At 42.4% G+C, this 16,238-nt stretch overlaps 1 protein-coding gene across 1 annotated transcript in view; it reads right to left on the bottom strand.

Moving 5' to 3' along the window:
• Positions 1-16,238, bottom strand: part of RBFOX1 (RNA binding fox-1 homolog 1) — a 1,146,709-nt gene that overhangs the window by 1,101,038 nt on the left and 29,433 nt on the right. The window lies entirely within an intron of this gene.

The following is a 16,238-nucleotide window of genomic DNA, read 5'->3' as shown; positions in this document are numbered from 1 at the left end:
CCTGGATTGCACCTCGGTAGCACTTGGGGAAAAGTAATAATAGACATCTTGAAGCTATAATAGGTCAAATAAAGTGTCAGTTCAATGCTCAATAGAAGTGAAAGAAAATAGCATCTTAGGAATTATTAGGAAGGAATGGAGAACAGAAATCATCATTATGGCACTGAATAAATCCACGAGTTCACAATTTCACCATTTTGTGCAGCTTTGTTCCCACCTTCTGCAAAAGAATCGACTAAAATGAAAGCAGAGGGCAGAACAACAATGATAATCAAAATTATCCCAAGAATATTTAAATTAAATTCACTTCATCCTGGGAGGGAGCAAATCAAAGAGGAATATAAACCTGGGAGCAGCACAGACAAGGGGGAAATGGTTGCTCACTCTGTCTATCAACACAAGAACTACAGAGGAAGTAGTAAAATTATCAGCATGAATGTTTGAAGCAAACAAATTCTGCTTCATGCTGCCCTCAATTGCACTGTGGAATCTTGGCTTCAGGATGCAAAAGGTTGACTTGGATATAAATTCATTTGATACATAACAAAAAAGGCTATTGATGGCTTCTATTTTTCCCATCAAGGCAAGGGGAAAATTCTTCTTTCAAAAGAAAAATTCAAAGCAGGAAGTTATTAGGAGGGAAATGAATGTTCATATTCTTTCTTCTCTCTAGAACCTTAATGATGGCCTCAGCATTTTCTGTATAATGGGACTTGAGGAATTCTTAGGAGAAATTGCAGGAACTGTAATTGAGAGATTTTTTTCTCTAACATCTTCCACAGACCTGGTGAGCTGCAGGACAGGGAGCCTGTGCTAGGCACCATTGTTGAACCAGTGAAGGTGTCAATATTGCCAAAGACTGACATCAATTCCCAGCCTCAGCCTCCTCCCACAACCTGAGGCTGATCCTTTCATTTGTCTGTCTTCCTCTGAGTAAAAACCTTTCTCCTAATCCTCTCCCCCTGATTTACTCTGCAGCCTCTTTGTTTTGGGGCTCACTTGCCTGGCAGAGTGCCTGACATGGTCTGGGACACAAAAGCTGCCTGGTTCTGTCTTCTGGATATTGCTGTAATGCAACTCAGCACACTAAGATAATATTTATAATATTTATATTTATATTTATATTTATATTTATATTTATATTTATATTTATATTTATAGTTTATGTTTATATTTATAGTTTATGTTATGTTTATGTTTGTATATATGTATTTATATATTTATATGTTTTACATATGTTTTATATATTTATTTATTTATATTATTTATAGATATAATATTCTATTTCTATTTTATTATTATACTTGGACTGTCTTTGGACCAAAAATAAGCACCACCCTCCATTTATTTCCCCAATTCAGCTGCTGTTCACCTCCACAGCCACAGGTGTGAACCAACACATTGACAAAGTAAGGTAATTCAGGCCAATGTCAGCTGCTGTTTAGGCAACACCTGCAGGAAACAGCCTCTACAGCCTTTGGAGCTCAAAGTGCCTCTCAGTGAGGCTGGGAAGGCTTCTGAGGCCATCCACAGCCCAACCCCTACAACTTCAGTTCCATTCTGGGATACTGAAAAGGTGCTTGGATTCCAGGCAGATGTGAGAGGCGCTTCCTTTGCAGCAGGGCTTGGAGAAGTATTTAAATTGAAGGATTTGATCAGGATCAGGTTGAGAAACCCCAGCTTTTTACATGCCCTGAAGAGCTCTGGTGCTAGCACAGAGATAAGTGCACTTAGCTGTGCTCCAAGCAGGTTCATTCCAGTAAAGCTGATGCCTTAAGAGCCCATCCACTCTGAATTACAGATAATTAATCTGCTCAGAAAGGCAGAAAGCAAAACACATCTACAGCACCCACACTGCCAAAGAGACAAGGGCAGGCTGCTCAGCAGGAGAAGGGCCAGAAATTCTCCATCCAAATGCATTTGCACAATAAAAATCAGGCAAAGCAGAGAGAAAATCCCAAACCGGCAAAGCTCAGTCCCCACAGACTTGTGGCTTTTAAACTGCCATTAAATTGCACATGAAAGTTCCAATAAAAGGACAAATTAGTTGATTCTAGGCTGTATCCATCATCATGAGCTGCCAAGCAGGGGCTGAGGGGGCACAGAGCAGGATTTTGGCTCCACTCTTGATTCCCACACTCACCAAAGGGTGGTTCTGGCTTTTTGATTTCTCCAAACTCAACCAAACTCCTCCCTGCTCATGCGGATCCTCACTCAGCATCACTTGAACTTTATCACTACCAAGGTCCAGGGAAGGCAGTGGAAGGTTTTTGTATTTGTAGAGCCAAGCTTTTGGGTCTAGATTTGTAAAATGCTTCAGTATTTCTGCCCCCAGTTGCCTTTCACAGAGCTGGTGAATCCTTAATAAAACCTCGTAAAATTCCAGCCATTTTTGATTTCTGCACATTCTGTTCTTGATCATAAAGTGGGTTATGCTTTACTCTTGCCTTCAGGCAGAGTGTTTGTTGCAATTAAGTGCCTTGATACTCTTATCAGAAATAGAAATAGCCAAGGAGGAATGGCTCAGGAAGCTTTCAGGGGGTTAAAGCCTCCTTGATGGGCTCACAGCTGCAAGTCCCAGGTTCACAACATATCTCATCCTAGCAAAGTGATTCACAAAATACTGAAAAATCTATTTTCATATTATTGACACCACCTTCCCTTTCTATCCAACTTAGGCATCAACTCAGCCGTGCAAAAATGTGAAGTCAAACCTAATTTGACTTCAAGCCAATGGCAGAGCTTTGCCATAATTTGTACTGCTGCAGTATTTGCAAGCAGGAACAGCTGCCTGCTCCTATTCCCACCCAAAGGAAAAGCTGGTGCCTCTCCAGGAAGTGAGGAGGTAATTGCAGAGAGATGAAAACAAACAACTGGAACAATGTCAGGTAGCAGTGAGCTGGCTCTGAGCACAACCTCAGCTGAGGAATTGCTGCAGGAAACCTCCCTGCACCAGGCTGCCCTTGGAGCAGAGCAGCCTCATTCCTGCGGGATGGTGAAGGTGCCCGGGCTGGGCTCAGAGACTGTTCTGGGGGAATTCTGAAGGATGGGCAGGGTGGTGGTAAATCAAATCAAATCTATTTCATTTGCAAGTCTGCTCTTGGCACTATGGATAAGATACATGAAAGAGCAGAAATGAGGATGATGAGAATAGGCTATATTTTAATTTTCTTGAACGACCTCTAAGGTGATCTCCAGAGAGGGAGAGGAAGCCTGTGACAACACAGTGGGACCCCACTGACAGCAGGACAGTAGCACTGCCGTGGAGACAGAGCCCTTTTCCTGTCATGGCATTTGTGAGAATGTCACGTGTGAGAATGTCACTCTTTGCACACTGAGATGTCAAGGCTCAAAGACATTTCCTGGTGCCTTTCAACGTCCAGAGGCACTACAAACCAAAAGTAAATAACCCCAAGCATTTACAGTTGCTGTAAGGCCCAGACCATCTGTCAACAAACCATTTATCAAGAGTTTCTGCACTATTTGGAGACAGTCACAAACCCTGCAGCCCCAGCTGTCATCACATCCAGGAATCTTCATGGCAAGACCCCCCTCCCCAGCAGATTTTTCCAGGAATGGAAAAATCTCAGCATTCTTGCTGACAACTTCTCTCGATAAAATAGCTGGCACAGGCTTGGGCAGGGCTTTGCAGGCACTCAGTCTGCACGTCTGCTGTCCTCTCTGTGCTTTATGATCTCCAATACATCACTGGTGGGAAAACATTGCAGTGATGTATTGCTAATAAATCATTGGAGTATTGTCACCTCGGTGATGAATTGCATGAGCATATTGCTAAAGTGCTGTTCCTCTGAAGACATATTATGTAAAAACAATTTCCTTGGATTTTATTTTTTTTAGGGAGTTAAGGTGCACACTCACAAGCTTATTTCTCAGCATTTTTGACCCCTCAAGAGTGAAATCACTATCCAGCATTCTTCTACACCTTGTAGGTGAAAGAGTGTGAAACCACTTCACTCCACTCAACCCCACTAAGCAACAGAAAGCAGAACAACATTTTATTAAAGGGATTTCTGGCAGGGTGCAAAACAAAGGTTGCTTGAATATCAAATAAAGGCTGGATGGTATGAATTTAGCCAAGGATAAAGTGTTGTAAACTGGTTCATCCAACAGAAGCTTTAAACCCCACTTTCTTCTTAATTCTCTTTGTTGCTGATTTCCCAGGGGGAGGAGTGCTGGTTATTCAGAACCAGCTGGTTATTCAGGAATTACAGGTTCTGAGACGTTTCTGAAGTGCCAGGCTCATTGCCACAGCTGCATTGCACCCCTGCCCTGGGTCACTTTGAGGAAGGAGCCACCACTGCTCACACTCACACAAAGGAAAACCAAGGCACAGAGAGGTCGGGTGATTTACTGAGATCTGATGGCTCAGAGAATAAGACCGCCTAAATTCTCTTACCCACAGCTCACAGGAACATCCCTCAGCTCCTAAGTGCTGTTTAATGCCACAGAAGATATTTCTTTTGACACCTGCACCATTCCCATGCATCAGGAGCAGCTCCTCCAGCCCCTGTGGCTGTGATGTGACCTCCTTGAGGCACAGCCACAGAGCCAGGGCAGGCTTGGGGCCCTTCTGAGCTGGCAGGAACAGCTCCTGAGGCTCAGGTCTGATGTGCTTTGATTTGCACAGGTTTGTGTTGGCTTTTGTCTTTGTTTGTAGTATCCATTCTGGTGTCTCCTAAAAGCACAACCTGCACCCTCTGTGGTTGTTGGGGTAACTCTGCCTCCACAGCACCATCTCTTCCTCCTTCTTCTACACTTCCCAGTTTCCCCTCGAGGTCCCAAATGGATGTTTTGTCACCTAATTATGCAGAATGTCCCAAATGGACTTTTTTTGTTGGATCAAGGTTTGGGGGTTTTTTTCTTTATTTAGAGGTGGGGTAACTGAGAGGTGTTTTAAAAACTTTTATTCTTAGTTTTATGTGAAGGGTGAGACAATAGAGATATTTCACAGTATTACAATTAGAAGCAATTTATTCATTAAAATATATTATAAGTGTTTTTTGGCTTATCAGTTTGAGCTACATTATGTTATAAATGTTTTAAATTTAAACATTTAAAATTACATCTTGTAGCGCTTACTATAATGTATTTTTTATAGTTTTATTTATCTAAAATGTTTCATCTTATTTGTAAGACTATTTTTCAAAACTTGTTTCTAGTTTTATTTCTTTTTTAATAATGTCTGTCTCATTCTGTAATATTTCCAAGTTAGTACTTCTTATCTCAAAGTTTACATACTGATTTATATTTTGTGAACCTTTTGTTAAGTTTTAAGAATTCTCTACAAATCTATTTCTCACTTTTTTTTTGGTCACCTAATTATGTAGAATGTATAGAAAAGTGGGTGTTCCCAAAATCCTTTCTGCTACCCTCCTTTCTTGAGCAATACTTGCCGAAAAATGGGAATAATCACATAATTACTTTGCCATCTGAAAAATATGGCTACTCTAGTTTATCTCCTGGATTTGACATAGGTCCCTTTCCATGCAAGAATTCTCCCTGTGTTAATCTAGAGAGAAAGGAGATTACAGTCTCAAAAGCTGTGCTTTCCTTTTCCTTCAAAGCTAATTGTCCATCTGTCTTCCAAAGAGATTAATAAGCTGCTTCTGCCAGCAAAAGTCTTGTGCCCAGATAAGGACACCAGGTCTTAAAAGAATTAAGAACAGAAGAAGAGAACAAGGCAGAGTCTCAAGTTTAGCAGGAGGAGCAATTAATAGCCAAAATTGCCTCAAACTCTTAAAACTTACACCAGCTCTGACCCTGCTCTTCGGCCTGAAGGAGGAGCAGGTAAGATGGGGTTTATCTTCTTCATATCCATGTTCAATCAGATCTGGTAAAAAAAATAATTGGGATGCTTGCACACAAGAAGATGAAGCAAATACTGAAATAGTAGAGTACAAAAACCAGGAGCCACCAATGCCTGAGACTGAGGGGGTCCAAAATCTCCATTGAAAGTCTTGCTCATCACCTGAACACCTCAATAAAAAGGTGACACACAAATGTAAGGCAGGTCAAACCCATTTAGAGCTCACTACCAACATTTGGTCTCAAATCAGTAAAGCATTTATTCAGGAAACTTACCTCCTTTTTGCAAGCTCAGTTATAGGCACTTCCATGGTATTTTGGCTCTTGACTAATTTAGAAGGGTGCTTCATTTCAGGATATAATAAAATCACTCTCAAACTAAACAAAAAAAGCAATTCAGAGAGCCTGGTGAGAAACAGACAAGAAAAACAAACCTTCAAGGGAGAATATCTTCAAACCTGCTTTTTAAAAGCAGGATTAAAAGACAAAAAGCTCTACTGCAAAGAGAAGATGCAAAGCACTTAGAAATGCTATATTTATTCTGGACAGAATGCAAACTGTCTTCTTCCTTGCCAAGCCTTCTGATTACATCAGACATCGAGTTTTCCAAATATAGCCTGCTAATTATTGATGGCTTTTTTTTTATACCCAAGATGAAAGACTGTCAGGGACTGTTTGAGAGCTCTTCCAAAAAAAGCCTCAAATTTCCCTTTATCTCCAGGATGTAAGTCTTGGATACTCTGGCAGGAAGAATGGATGCCCAGATGCTGCTCCTAGAAAGATCTCAACATATTCCATACACATTCCCAGAATTGTATTTATGATGTTTTGTGGACACATAATAGATCAGGTGATATTCCATGAAGGATTTAAGTATATCTCCATATACTCTCCATAAACCTGAGTACAAACTTCTCTGCCAGGCTCCCAACTTGAACAGCAGCTTCCATTTCCCATCAGTAGCACACACTTGTAAGTCCAGACATTTTCCTCAGGGTCCATACCCAAAACAAGTTTTTGCAATCCAAATAACTCAAGAGAGAAATCAGGCTATTTGGGCATGTTTAGTTGAGCTGCAGTTTTCAAATCAAATTGGCCATTGACTTGAAGAGCTCACTTAAACAACATTCAATTTTCCCAAATTCATGAAAGCTAAAAGTCCATTTTATTAAGTTGTAGACTGACCCTTAATTCTGAGGACAGTTAAAACAAAAATATGACAGGCGTGGAATGCACTGCACTACATCACATTGTGTAATTGTCATTGTGTAAATTGTGTCTCTCCATGCCAGCAAAGATGGCAGAGGGGGGAAAGGACAGTAAAATGATCATTGCTTTCCAATTTCAGCTGTGCTATTGCCAAGAGCCCTCTTAACCAGAATGTTGAAGCAAGGCGCTCAACTGAAGAAATGCTGAGTTTATCCCCTATGGGTTCACTTGTTGCATTCAAGACTTAGATGGCCAATAGGTGAGTGTATAAGGCACAAGGTTTTACAAACAATTAATAATCCTGATCTTAAAATGAATCACATAGACAAGCCCATATTCCTGAGGTATGTCTTGGAATAAAATACTTATTGGAAAATATTCTATAATCCTGGCTCCTGTTGCAGTGGTAGCTCTTGTACAGGAAGCTATGTTGATAATTTAGAATTTGTTTATTCAGGCTAAGTAAATTAACAGTTTTAAAAATACCTATTACATTTCAATAAATCCCATGTTTAATAATTAGTGTTTATTTAGCACACAGTACAATAACTGTCTAATTAAATATAGATTTGCAAAACTAATTTTAAAGCAATACTGACACTGAAAGGACTGCCAAGCCTTCTTTTTAACTTTTTTTTTTCTTTCTATCTTTTTTTTTGTTTGTTTGTTTTTGGTTCAGCGTTGATTTTGCTATCAATTTCTCTCAACTTTTGCAACACTCAGGAAAATTCCTTTTTTCTACATCTTAATGTCACACTCAAGTCCTGGGGTTTTTCTGCCTGCACTCTCTTCCTTCCCACTGATATACTAACATAAGCTGTTTGATTAATTTGAATTCTAATCTTTCCAACATGCGGTTCAACACACGTTTCATCACACCACAAGCAGCAGTGAAAACCTGGACAAGGCCAAGGAGGCAAAAATGAAGCCAGGCATCAATCAACAAGCACACAGCGAGGCCACGATCCCACAGTAATGGGTGCCAGTTCTGGGCCATACTGAATCACTTACAGGATTTATCTGGTCAGAATCAGCCCTAATATCCAGACATGGGGTAAGAATTTATACAAAAAGATAAACAGCAGTCTCTCAACAAAAATTTGGTGTCACATTGATGAGGCTTGATCTGCCATAAAGCCCATTGATCCCAGCTTAGGGCACTGTGGGGTTCTGTGTGTTTGTTCAAATTTGGTTTCGTATAAACACTCAGGTGATTCAACAGCAGAGCAGCATTCTCCCTCAGAAGACCAGTCAATTTTCAATCTATTAATATGAACTAAAGCCAGATTTATTATGGCTGAGTGTAACTGTTCAGTTCCTTCCAGTTCAGCAGAGGTTCCACCTTCGATCCGAGCTCGGAAGCAAATTAGACTTTACACTCTCCTGAGATTCAGGAGCACATTACAGCTTTATTATTGCTCTGCAAGGGGACAAAGCCTTCGACCCCATTTAGCAGCTGGATGAGCTTGCACAGCAAGTCTCATGGAGCATAAGGAGGTGATTGGTGATAGCTAACACTGCTTCACTGAGGGCACATCTTGTGGCTGCCTTTGAGGGAGGTCCAGAGCTGGTAAATTAGGGGAGAGTGACAGAGCTGGTAAATTAGGGGAGAGCGAGTGATATTCCCCTCCCTGGACTTGTGCAAGGCATTTGACACTGTCCCACATGACATCCTGTCTCTGAACTGGACAGCCATGGATTTGACAGAGGGAGCACTGGGTGGGGAAGGAGCTGGCTGATGGTCACAGTGTGTTACTGGCTGAAGTGACACAAACCTGGGCTACTGCAAGAGGGAACATTTCCCTGTTTCATTTCCCCTTTGCTCTGAACGTGGCATTGCAGAGGGTTTTTCAAACAAACAAAACACTCCTTTGTTCATGATCTGAAGGTGGACTCAAAGCCCTTATTAACAAGTAAGTGGCTCCAATAAGTGGCTTCACAACTCGGAGCTGTGGCTAATGGCTCTATGTCTGAGTGTAGAGAGGGAGCTGTGCTGCTCCTTGAGGTCAGCACTCCACCAGCAACAGGGACAGGGCGATCACTGCATCTATGTCTGAGTGTAGAGAGGGAGCTGTGCTGCTCCTTGGGGTCAGCACTGGCACCAGCAACAGGGACAGGGGGATCACTGCACCCTCAGCACACCTGGCAAGGGCACCAAGCTGTGCTGACACACACAGGAAGGAGGGGATGCCATCCACAGGGATCTGTCTCCAGTCTAAAGAGTGGCAGCTGAGCTGCACTCACCTCTACACCAGTCAGTGGAGTTTGGTCAATTGGTGCTGTGCAGGTGTCAGCTGAAATGACACAAACCTGCAAGAGGGAACATTTTTCTATTTCATTTCCCCTTTGCTCTGAACGTGGCATTGCAGAGGGTTTTTCAAACAAACAAAACACTTTGTTCATGATCTGAAGGTTGGACTCAAAGCCCTTATTAGCACGTGACTTCAATAAGATCACTTCTGTTAGCAAAGATTGCATGATTGAGCCCAAATTAATTTTTTCCCCCAAAATTCTGCAAGTACCCATCTCACACTACCTATATCTCTGCCAGAGAGATTACAGAGAACTTGTCAAATGGGAAATAAAAACCAGACTTCTGTTAAGTAGGAATAACTACAGTTGACATTTTCCATCAAATGCTATTATTCAGAGTAAAAATACCTGCCCTAAAATGGAATCAGTTGATCTAAAATCAGGCAGTATCTTTGCTGAATCAATGCCCTGACATATAAATCCTTCAAGAGCTCCCATAAATGAATTCCCACAGACAGAAGCCTCTACTCCCCAGTGAAACAATGCACAGATGCTGAAAATAAGGTATTCTGATGAGCAGCAAAGCCAGGCTCTTACTTACACTTGTAATCATTGAGGAGCATATGCAGAGCTGACTGATTGGCAGCCTGGAGGTGACATATTAACTCAAATTACCTGGAGTAATTAGAGCCAATTTGCTCAGAACCATTAGCAAACAGGAGAAAGGACAAAGCTGAGCCTAAAAGGCAGTGCCTAGGAGAGCCCTGCCCAACCTGCCTGTGCAATGTGACTCTGCTGCTGCTGCCATGGAGCACTTGAGAAACTGAATTAAACCTTGCCATGGCTTTGGTTTGCCAGAAACCCTCAGGGGGATTTTGACCAGTTTCACTTTTGCCCCATGTAATTCCTTCCTAGAGGAGATCCCCTCAATAACCACTCACTTATTCTGCAAATTTATTCACAATATTTCTCTCAAGAACAATGTTAGAAATGTGATTTTGAACAAGACATATTTAGGTGTCCTTATACACTGAGACAGTTCTGCTGCATTAAATCTGTGTGAATTACTCTTAATAGTGATAAAAGTTACACAGAAATTTGCAGACGCTTAGAGAAAACACCGCAGTAAACATAATTCTTTCTAAATCAGAATGCTGAAACAAAAAACACCTGAAGAGACTGACAGTGAAAAGTCTTGCCTTATACTCCAAACCAAGATGTTTCAATGATGTTTAGTATTTTCATGTATCAAAAAGCAATCAGTGGCTCTGCATATCTAATAAACCATGTTGATAACAAGGCAAAATTTTGTTAAGTACATTGAATCAAGCTAATTTGTAACATACATTTCCTTTGCACTTTTCAACTTCCAAAAGCACTTTTTCCCCCTGCTTTTAACTCTGACACAGACAGATAGATTAGCTTGTTTGGGGCATGTTTCTTGTGGATAATTTCATGTAGTGGAAGGAGAGAGGTTTCACTTCTGGCCTGGAAACAGCTGATTCTAAAGGAGTATTTTGTATTATTACTTTGAACAACTACTTATCATTAATTTGTTTCCTCCATAACTTGAGAAGGCCCCATTTCCACTGAAGTTGCTTTTGCAAGAGAAAGGAAATTTCATGGTAAAACAAAATTTATAAGGAACTGGCATTGCTAACATGACTTGATGCCATTTTCCAAGACTGGTTCATTTGCTAAGAACAAAACAACTGTTACTGCAGACCTACGTTGGAATGTTCATATTTAGGATAAAACTCAGTGCTTTTTCTCTGTATAACTGATAATACCAATTGATTAATCCAACAGATCATTATCCATGAAGGGCTTAAATCCCTACATCTCTCACTGGAGTCACAGGTGAGAAAACCCAAGTATTGGATTAGCAGGGAGTGCCCCAAGGAAGGAAGGAATGATGAATCTGACTCCACGTTCTCAGAAGGTTAATTTATTACTTTATTATACTATATTATATTAAAGAATGCTACACTATACTATACTAAAGAATACAGAAAATATACTTATTGAATGCTAAAATGTTAATAATGAAAACTGGTGGCTCTCTCCAGACTCCAGACACAGCTTGGCCCCAATTGGCCAGAGTCAAAACAACTCACAGCAGAATCTAATCAGGCAATCATTTTTGGGTAAACAATCTCCAAACACATTCCACATGAGCAAAACACAGGAGAAGCAAATGAGATAAGAACTGTTTTCCTTTTCTCCGAGACCTCTCAGCTTCCCAGGAGAGAAAAATCCTGGGCGAAGGAATTTTTTCGGAGAATGTGAATGCCACATCCAAGCAACTCAGCTTGGCTGCTGCGAAAAACCAAGCTGAGAAGAACCAAGCTGAGAAAAATCAAGCAACTTGTCCATCTCCAGCGGAAGGGATGGATGTGTGTGGAGGTGCAGGTGTGCTGGGAGCACGGGAGCACACACCCCTGCAGGAGATGCCAAACCCACACGCAGCCCCGATGTCCGTGGCACAGGTGTGCAGGGAGGGGCACCTGCAAGGTCGAGCCGTGCCCTCCACTGCCTCCAAACCATTCCCTGGGGTTGCAGGGCTGGCGTGTGGATCCTCCCCTCTGCCCCAGGGGCTTTGGGGCACTTTCCGAGGCTCCAGAAGAAATCCATCTCTCCCTGCAGGTCCACAGAGCAGAAAATGCTCCCCACACCTCAAATACTCTTCCCTGTGTGGAGCCCAGCAGCTGTGTCTGCCCTCTGCCATTTTTCCAGCAAAGGCAGAGTTTTCCAGCACCTCTCCCTTACTTCCCCACCAGCAGGAGCCCATCCAGCCTGCCACCCTGACACTCACAGAAGTGTCAGGCAAAGACTTCACTTACCCTCCCTTGCTGCTGGCCCACAGTCAATTCTGATTGCTTTGGGAAAAAACAAAAAATCTGTCTTGAGAGTGCCGGTGTTTCTTCCTATAGAAATATTTGGGTTCAGTTGAAATGAAAGATTGTAAACAGAATAACAGCTATTGGAAACTGTTTCAAATCTCAGGGCAGAGAATAACAGCCCAGAAGTTGTCACTACAGCTAAAAGATGGAAACATATTTTACAAGTATAAATAAAAACATAAGTAAAATGAGTGAGAGAATCTGTGGAGATTTCTGACTTTTGAAGACAAAGAACATGAAGAACGTGTTTCAAAAATTAATTTTCTATTTCTCCTTTAAGGTTTGCCACACAAGCACAGATGAAAAACTACTGGGAAATAGAAAATAAACTGGATTTGATAATTAGGATGTAAGTTTCAAACAAATTGCAGGCATTCCTACCCTAAATATAATGAGCTCAAATGCTTTAGGACTCGGGTTCAGATGTTAACTGCACAAACTCTTACATTTAAGTGCTGCAGGCTCAGTGGAAATTCAAGATGAATGTAACAGGAAAAGCATAAGTAGTCCAGGGAGTTCTGGAAATGCAACAGGGAAATTATTTTTAAAGGACCAGAAGACACACAATGTCTATCAGTACAATGAGGAGAAACAATGGTCTCAACACAGATTTAGGTAACAGATCTAGCACAGATCTCTGACTCTAACCAAGCTGCAGAAGTACCAGACCCATAAAGGAAAGCAGCTGGAAGACAGCCTGACTTGTTAGAATTTACTATAAATTTCCTTGTAAACCCTTGCCACTCGATAGAAGCACAAGGTATTTGAGGAATTTTACATTTGCATCTTTGAGCCCACAGTGTTCACAACATGAACCTTACTCAGAACAACTGGAGCTACTGAATTACCCTGGAAACCTTCACAGAGAGACCTCTTCAGTCTCCTCTGCACTCCCAGAAGCAATACAATCCTTATTTCATTTAGATATGCAAAAAAGGCAAGCTCTCCTTTTCTCATTTTTCATTTTCAAGAGTCTCTGCAGTTACTGATTCCAGAGGAACCAGAATCAGGAGGCAGAAAAAAGACAGGTTTTTTTTCCCCCTGTGTTTTTCTCCCAGCTGACTGAGAAGAAAGGAGCACCACAATTCAGAACACAAGAACCTTTTTTAGAAGATTTCCACTTCACATCCTCTGATTCAGACACCTCAGGTGAGGCTGCAAACTGAGCTAACCCAAACAGCACCAGGACAACCCAGGACTTCCCCTTTGTCTAATATTATCCTGTCACCTACATGCTGCAATTACTGTCTGAAAGCATCCAATTCTGTTGGGAAATTGCCTTAGGATTGTGACCCTGCTTTGTGGAAGAGCAGAACTAGGACAAGACAGGGGCAGTCACAGAAACTTCTGCTGGCTGATAATTTGGCCCCAGAAGTCCAAGGTAAAAATTTAAGCTTTACACTGTAAATGTACAAAAGAAAGTAATACAACAGCTAGATGGACCAAAGTTGCTAAGATTTTTTAAATTAGAATTGCAGGTGCTGGAGAAATATAAAGGACAGTAATTACATAAATTTAAGGCAACAAAATAATTTAATAAGGAGAAAAAGAAAACATAGGAAGAAAAATAAATTCAAAGATGTTTTTGGAGCACAAGGTTTTGAATGGATGAACCCATGTTCTTAAAGAGCACCAGTTACTGAGGGCCACTTCACTAATGGGAATTTAGCAGTTGTACCAGGGTGCCAATTCCAGTGAATCCCAGTGCCTTTGATGTGCTTTGAGGCTGAGGCTCAGAAAGTGACCTCTGGAGACAAAAATATCAGCAGCTTTATGTGACCTAGCTGAATCACCAGAGACAGTGCTCCAAATGAACCAACCCATGGTCCAGCACAGTCAGATCACAGAATCACAGAATCCCTGGGTGGGAAGAGACCTTCAAGGTCATCGAGTCCAGCCCAGCCCAACGCCTCGACTCAACCCTGGCCCCCAGTGCCACATCCAGGCTTTGTTAAACACACCCAGGGATGGTGACTGCACCACCTCCCTGGGCAGCCATTCCAGAACTTTATCACCCTTTCTGAAAAAAACTTTTTCCTAATATCCAACCCATATTTCCCTTGGTGCAGCTTGAGGCTGTGTGCTCTGGCTGTGTCAGTGCTGCCTGGAGACAGAGCCCAGCTCCAGCTGAGCACAGGCACATTTCAGGAGCTGTGCAAAGTGAGGAGGGCACCCCTGAATCTCCTTTTCTCCAGGTGAGCACCCCCAGCTCCCTCAGGGGTTGCTCTCAGGGTTGGTGTTCCCAGCCCCTCTCCAGCCTCGCTGTCCCCTCTGGACACGCTCGAGTGTCCCAGGGTCCTTCCCAAGCTGAGGGGCCAGAGCTGGGCACAGCACTCCAGGTGTGACCCCACAGTGCCCAGTGCAGGGCAGAGTGACCTCCCTGCTCCAGGGGCCATTCCTGACACAGGCCAGGAGCCCTTGGCCTCCTTGGCCACCACGGCACTCTGCTGGCTCCTTCCAGCCTGCTGCCCAGCAGTGCCCCAGTCCCTTTCTGCCTGGGCACTGTGCAGCCACACCATCCCCAGCCCACAGCATCGCAGGGGTTATTGTGGCCAAAATGCAGGACTGGGCACTTGGACTTACTAAACTTCGTCCTGTTAGACTCTGCCCATCCATCCAACCATTGCAGGTCTCCCTGCAGAGCCATCCTACCTTCCAACAGATGGACACAGCTCCCAGCCTGGTGTGCCTGCTGGCTGGCTCTGGTACCCTGGCCATCCTGGAAATGATGATATCCAAAATAAACTATTCCATTGCCTTACTGGATACTGAGGTCAGGCTAACTGGCCTATAATTACCAGGATCCTCCTGACTGTATTAGAGTGCATTTCTTTACTTTGTTCCCATTTTCAGGAATCCTTATTTAGAAAACACCACATCACTTAGACAACAGCAGGATCTAAGCATGTTTTCAAAATAGCTCAAGGCAGCAGTTTAGAAAAGTTTGAATACTTCTCATAATGTAGGTGCTCTGTGTATTCTTTCAGGTGGAGATTTTAAGCACAAAGAGGACACCTGTGTTGGGATCAGGATTTTGCTTTAAACAACAAAAGGTAAAATGGAAAACTTCTAATGCCATGATCTTTAGAGTACTCCAGGCAGGTGTCAGCTTTGGTGAGCTATTTCCTTCTGCAAACAATCTGGTCGATGAGCTGTGTTTGGGTAAGTGACTGAACCTGCTCTGGAGGGGACACTGCTCCCACTCCAGGGATCTGCATCCATGATTCCTGTATTTCCAGCTTCATGCTGGATCCTGAATAATCTCTGAATGAGAACTTTCAAAATTAAGATGTTCTCAGGCAGTAAATCTCAGCCTGCTTATCCAGCTTGCTACATTTTTCTCTGAAGGAGCCCAATCCCAATGATCAGTGGCTGTACCATTGACCCCACAGCATCCTCGTGACACAAGAGCACAGCCCCCTGCTATTGACAGCAGGGCTCCAACCTCATTTTCCAGCTTTAATACCTGTGCTCTCTGTCCAACCTGCACTAATCAATGGAAACAATACTCAAGTTATAGCAGCAGCAAACTCCTGGATGTTGTTGCCTGATCATTGAACAGTGGAATTAGAGAGCCCCCAGTAGGCTGCAAACACAGCCTTATTTTACTAACAACCCTTAGGGTGCTTTACAGTAGGGCAAATATCAATTTTAAGCTAAGTTTACAGAGACTGGTAGCAGCTACAGACTGAAATGTGATGTTATTTTTTTCAGCTGTCTACAGTGCACAGAACACAGAGCGTTGGGAAAACATTATGGGTTAAAGTGACTCAGGTGAGATTAAAGTGATTTTTCTAACTAAATAGGTGCATTCACTTCCCTTAGATAAATAAAAGTCCTAAGTTATGAAAATAGTCTACTCCTCCAAGAGGCTGTCCTTCTCACAGCCAGCTTATCTTCACACACAAGGTTTGCATCTGCAAACCTCAGAGATTATCTTTAAAACTCAGACCAAAGCTGAACTCTGTGTCTTTACTGGAAAGTCAGTACCTTGTGAGGCAGTTTTAAAGGCAAGACCTTAATCCTGAAATATTAGACATCGGCCTC

Source organism: Onychostruthus taczanowskii, unplaced genomic scaffold (genome assembly GCF_017590055.1).
Source record: "Onychostruthus taczanowskii isolate IOZ18803 unplaced genomic scaffold, ASM1759005v1 scaffold19, whole genome shotgun sequence".
NCBI classification, from domain to species: Eukaryota; Metazoa; Chordata; class Aves; order Passeriformes; family Passeridae; genus Onychostruthus; species Onychostruthus taczanowskii.
The sequence above is the reverse complement of the archived record's forward strand: the minus strand, read 5'-3'. Positions and strand labels throughout refer to the sequence as shown.